Below are 6373 nucleotides of genomic sequence, written 5' to 3'. Positions count from 1 at the left end.
GTTCCCTTACCAGCCCGTACCAGCCCGCTGCTCGTCCTGTCGGCCAGCAGGAGGCAGTGGTCAGAGAAGAACACCGGCTTGTCGTCGGTGGATCTGACCGAGAGCGTTCGGGACACAAACAGGTAATCTATCCTTGAGCGGATAGACCCATCTGCCCGTGACCAGGTGTATCTATGCTGCGCTCCGTCTGCAGGGGCGCTGAAGATGTCGTGCAGCTTGGCATCTTTTACCGTGTCCATCAGGGCTCTGGACGTGGTGTCCAGTTTACTGTCCCCCCGCCGGATCGTCCATCTGCATCAATGATACAGTTGAAGTCTCCGGCCAGAATGACCGGCCTGGACGTAGCCAGCAACAGTGGAAGCTGCTGCAGGACGGCCAACCGTTCCCTCTTACCCACTGGGGCGTACACATTAATCAGTCTCAGGGGACCATTCCTGTACATGACATCGGCGATGAGGAGGCACCCGCCCACCACCTCCTTAACCTCGGAGATGGTGAAGTTGCCTCCTCGCAACAGGATACCCAGGTCAGAGGCGCGGCTATCATTGTATGTCAGGTAACCTCCAATAACTTGTCCACAACTGACGTCAGGCTCACCGGTCTATAGTTCCGGAAAACAGCAGGATATAGGATAGAGAACGCCGATTTGATGCTACGCACATTGATGCTGGCGGTTTTTTTAACCCCATTTTAACAGTTTACAAGGTTAACAGTGTCCATTTGCTGCTGAAAGTAGTGAATGTTGGAGCCATGTTCAGACCCTCACAGGAGGACCATCTCTCATTGAACACTGTGCATGTTGGTCAATGCAGTCTGACTGTCCCTAGCTCAGGCTCAGTGACTGTTTTTGCTGAACCTACTCCAGTGTCTTTTGAAATCTTTACTTCATTTCAAAGCCCAGCTGCGGTGCAATGCCAATCACACGGACCTTGGATCTAAGCAGAATTAATAATCACCCTGTTGCTGAAATCAATCTTTTTTTGCAAATGTGAATACCTTGCACTTTCTTCCAGACAAAAGGACACAATTTGTTGTATCGGGTGTTGGACTGGGGAGGACAAAGTTAAAAAAAAATTGCACGACACCAGGTTATAGTCCAACAGGTTTATTTGAAATCACAAGCTTTCAAAGTCCTGCCTCTTTGTTGCTTACTTCACCTGAGAACGGGCAGCGCTCCGAAAGCTTGGGATTATAACCTGGTATCGGGTGACTTCTGACCAGATAAGAGACTCTGGGGTCCCTGGAGTTCTTGATGAATAAAAATTAAAGGATGACATGACCTCTGCAATAAATAGTTTAAAATTGAATCTTACAAAACATCACATTTGCAAAGCCATCTTCCCACATGTGAGAGGTTCCTGCAAATGTTGTTGTTTCTGCAAAAATCACAAGGCTGAACCATGAGGGGGGTGTATGTTAAGCTCGATATGCTACATCTTGCTTCCAGAGAAATCGCAAGGCGGAATCATGAGGGTGTATACCAAGAAATAACTAACCAAAAAGGGAGGTGGTCAACTGGTAGAAACAGATGTATTAACATGACAGTTGCAATTGTCACGCACACAGGGAGTTAGTATGAACAAGATAATCAAATAAGACATAAAATCAATATGGGGGGGGGCGACAGGCTTAAAGTAGTGGGAGATATAAACAGAGGCAGTGTGAAGCTAGAGCTTGTGATAGGCTACGCGCAACAGCAAAAGCAACCAATGGGTAAAAGGGGAGTACCACTACGCGCAACAGCAAAAGCAACCAATGGGGTAAAAGGGGAGTACTGAGAGATTCAACTGAACTGTATAAATTGTAATGAAACCTTCTGATCGGGGTGCCTACCTGTTTGACACCCGTCTTGCAAGAACGTTTCAATAAACTTCGCTGCTTCAGAATTTGACTCGGACTGAAATTTATTGAACAGTGAGCTTTGTTTCTCACAACTGGGGGCTCGTGTCTGGGATCCTGTCATTACTAGTGGAGTAGGCACCCTCGACGGCTGGGAAGACGCGTCCCATTCCCTTTTAGAATGGTCCTGTGTTTTCGATGGTGGGTGCCCCTCCCGGTAGACTGACCAGAATCCTCAGGGAGTCATTCTGAACCAGGAAAAAGTTGTGGTCATACTTGAACTGTAGGCACAGGGAGACGTCAAGCCAGGCAACTCCGTGCACGGACCAAGGTAGGAAAATTGACTTTTAAGTACTGCCTTGGTGGCTGGGATTGAGTTCTAGTTGTTACTAAGGAACTAACGAAGGAACTCAATGTGGGCTGTGCCAAGGGTAAAGAAAAAGCTTCCGGGGGAAAAAAATGGAAAAGGAAATGGAAATGGAGATGGAGATGGAGACGGGGTCCCTGACAACACACCTCCAGAAAGTCCGTTGGGCAGGATGTTGTGGAACTGGAAAAATAATACTTGTACAAGGGAAAAAGATGATTAAATATTGTTGCCTTGTACGGACTGAGGAATCCATCCCGCCGTCTTCTGGCCAAAGTACGGTCGGACGAAGACTGGGTTTGTAAATATTTGAATTTATATATCAACAGAAGACAGTCTTTCAGTCAGGAAGGGCTACTGAGGGTACACTTTGTAATCAAATCATGGCCAGACATCCAGAAAAAGATTCAAAAGATAGAGGGGTGGAGCGAGACGCCTCGAGAGGAATTGTTGCGGGAAGCTCAGAAAGTGTCTGTGAGATACGGTGTGTGTGTGTGTGAGAGAGAAAGAGAGAGAGAGAGAAAAAGAACCGTACAGCTAATAGAAAGTTTAAACCTTTGTGATTCGGTTTGAATGCACATTTGTTTGTTGGTGATTGGATGTTTGTGCTTTGTTCCCTAGAGCTTGAGATCTGGGACTGCTTTGAATCTGATTTCTTTTATAGAAATTTAACATGATTTATTTTAAGGTTAAGGATTTTACAGTGATTATGAAATAAAATGTTAACTCCTGTTCTTTTAACAAGTCATGACTGTCTTACTATCAGTTTCTAACTAATCTCTTTTCTCCTTACATAAAAGCAATTTCAAATCAGCTTAATACGGAGGAATACAACACGATAACCTTTTTTTTGTGTTTCAGACTCATTTGTTTTCACTAAATTTTAAGATTGATGTGTTTCATTGGTGAATATGATGTGCCAGCCGTAGCATTATTCAGAAAGTCCCCTCCCTCAATGGCAGTTGAAGTTACAGGGAGCAAGAGGCTCCTGGTATTTGAGGTTACAGGGAGCAAGAAATATTGCAATGCTTCTTAAAAAAAATCAAGGTCTAAACAAAACATTGGGTGATGAAGAGTGGCCATTAGGTGGCCCTAAAGCTGTTCAACTGGTTAAATTGGCTCAGCAATTGATCCGGCAATGTAACATGGGAGTGGGAACGAAAGAGTTAATTGGACTATGGCGACAGTTTTGTGATGAGAGGCACGAAGAATCAGTTTTGAGCTCATGACAAGATACTGCCACCAAATTGGGGATTGAATTAACTGCAAATGGTGCTATGGAATCTGTTGAGGTTCTTAAAAATGAATGTGCTCGAGCAAAACAATGACAGAAACAGAATGAGGCGTCACAAGTGACTGGTAAACAAATAGAACTGCACAATTACAGTATTTAAAATGTTTTAGTCACTTGTTGCGTTTCCACCCTGAATTACAGATGATTATTTTATTTATATAATATATATAATTAATATTTATAATAAATCAATGGTGTTGGCCTGAATCAATATTAATTGGCAGGATTCCTTCACACATTCTCAGTGACCTGTCACATTGATTCATGGCGAATTTAAAACATGACAGCATTAATTCATTGTTAATTAAAGAATGGAAAGCTACATTCCTGGCCAGAGTGTGTGCAGGCAGTGGCAGCAACAGCCTTATTGGGAGAGGAGAGTCAGAAACTTACTTTTAGGGGAAGCCTTAATAGTCAGCCCCCCACATCAGGTACGGACCATACTAAGTCAGAAAGCAGGACAATGGCTCACAGACTCTAGGGTCTTGAAATATGAGACATTCTTAGTAGAACAGGATGACCTTGTGTTAGTCACAGACAGTTGCTTAAATCCAGCTGCATTTCTGTGGCGGGGAGAGGGAGAGGGAGAGGGAGAGGGAGAGGGGGAGGCCCTCGGCAATCCAGAACACGACTGCCTTGATATTACTGAATATCAGACTGACGTGTGGATGGACTTAAGGGATGTCCCGTTGCATGTGGGAGCTCGGTTGTTTATCGACGGATCCTCCCGGGTGATTGAGGGTAAAAGGCACAATGGATATGCTGTAGTAGACGGGGTAGAGGGAAGCGTTATCGAGGCTGAAAGACTGCCTCACGGCTGGTCAGCCCAAACTTGTGAACCCTATGCCCTGGAAAGAGCTCTCAGAGCCTAGAAAACAAGGAAGGAATGGTGGACACAGACTCCAAATATGCATATGCATTTGGAGTGGGACACACCTTCGGAAAAATTTGGCGAGAAAGAGGACTGATAAATAGCAGAGGAAAAGAACTAGCTCATGAGGAATTGATAAAACAAGTGCTGGAATCCCTGTTACTCCCGAGAGAAATAGCGGTGGTTCATATAAACGGACATCAGAAGGGGAATGAACCGGAAGGGGAAACAGACTGGCTGATGGTAGCTAAAGCAGCGGCCCTGAATCCACAGGGAGCAGTGACACACTCCCTAATACCTACAATTCCAGATCTTCCGGGTGCCCCATTGTTTACTGCAAAGGAGGAAAAGGAACTAAAAGATTTAGGAGCTGCAAAGACAGCGGGTGGGCGCTGGACATTACCCGATGGAAGGGAAATGTTCAAAAAAATGATGATGCGAGAGATTATGGCTGTCCTACATCAGGGGAGTCACTGGGGAGTGCAAGCTATGTGTGATTTAGTCTTAAGGAGATATGGATGCAAAGGGATATGTATGATAGCCAAACAGATGTGTGAGGGATGTATAACATGCAGGAAGGTAAACAAGAAGGTGTTAAGGAAACAAGTCCCAGGAGGGAGAGAACTTGGGCTAAGACCATTCCAGAGCATCCATGTAGATTATACTGAATTACTCCGAGTGGTAAGGCTGAGGTATATGTTGGTAATAGTTGATCATTTATCTGAATGGGTGGAGGCGTATCCTCTGGCCACTGTCACCGCAAGTGGGGTGTCCAAGATAATACTCGAACACATAATCCCCAGATATGGGATAGTGGAGTGCATAGATTCAGATCAGGGAAATCACTTCACTTCCAGGGTACTCCAGGAAGTAATGAAGGGGTGGGGGATCTCCTGGGTTCCACACCCCTTGACACCCATCCTCATCAGGAAAGGTTGGGAGAATGAACCAGACACTCAAGAGGCAGTTATTTACATTAATAACAGAAACCAGACTCCCTTGGACTCAGTGTTCACCTATAGCCCTCTTGTGAGTGCGGACGGCCCCAAGGAAAGATTTGGGGCTGTCCCCTTATGAGATATTGTTTGGCCTGCCCTACTTGGGAACAGCCATTCCCAGAAACTAGAGATTTGTTCTGAAAGTATATACTGGGCTTGTCCTCCTCTTTGTCTTTCCTCAGGAAATGGGGTTTATTGGCACAGACCCCACCCCTTGAATTCACCGTCCATCCGATCCAACTGGGGGATTGGGTCCTAGACAAATCATGGACTGAGACCAAATTGTAACCAGACTGGGAGGGGCCATACCAAGCTCTCCTAACCACTGAAACAGCGATAAGAACAGCAGAGAAAGGCTGGACTCACTACACTCGGATCAAAGGGCCTGTGGAATCTCCAGTTGAGACAGGAGTCTGGACAACTGAATCGACAAAATAACCTCTTCAACTTAAGCTGAAAAGACTTTAAATAACTGATTATACAGTGGCGGCATGAGTGTGGGATATTTTCTGTAGTGTGTATGTTAAGTCTCTCGGTGCTTCAGTACCCCTGTAGAATGGGAATAATGTTTAGGTACACGATATTAGCTCTTCTAGTCCGAGGATTCTGTCAGGCCCTGGTGTGGTCGTCTTACTAAGTGATAACGGTTCCAGAAAGTACAAATCCACAATTCATAGAAACTGATGCCTGCAGCCTGGTGGATTGTGGAGATGTAAGAGATCAAAGGCAATACAGTAACTCAGAGATACATCTTAGGTTCTATGAAAAAGGTCCCGAAAGGGGGGCATGGGGTAGGACTGACGGGAAGAAAGTGTCCTGGAGAGAGAAATGTAAGGAATATCTTTGAATAAAGCATGTAAAGGATGTCAGAGGCAGGAAGACCTCCGAGGTGATCTCTTGATTAATCCACTCATTACCGTACACCAAGGCCCCTTCCGGCCAGCTCTTGATTGTCCTGATAAAAAAGTGTAACCCAATATATTTTAACAGTAAAGAAAACCTCA

This window comes from Chiloscyllium plagiosum, chromosome 8, assembly GCF_004010195.1.
Source record: "Chiloscyllium plagiosum isolate BGI_BamShark_2017 chromosome 8, ASM401019v2, whole genome shotgun sequence".
NCBI lineage: Eukaryota > Metazoa > Chordata > Chondrichthyes > Orectolobiformes > Hemiscylliidae > Chiloscyllium > Chiloscyllium plagiosum.
This window is presented reverse-complemented; position numbering follows the sequence as displayed.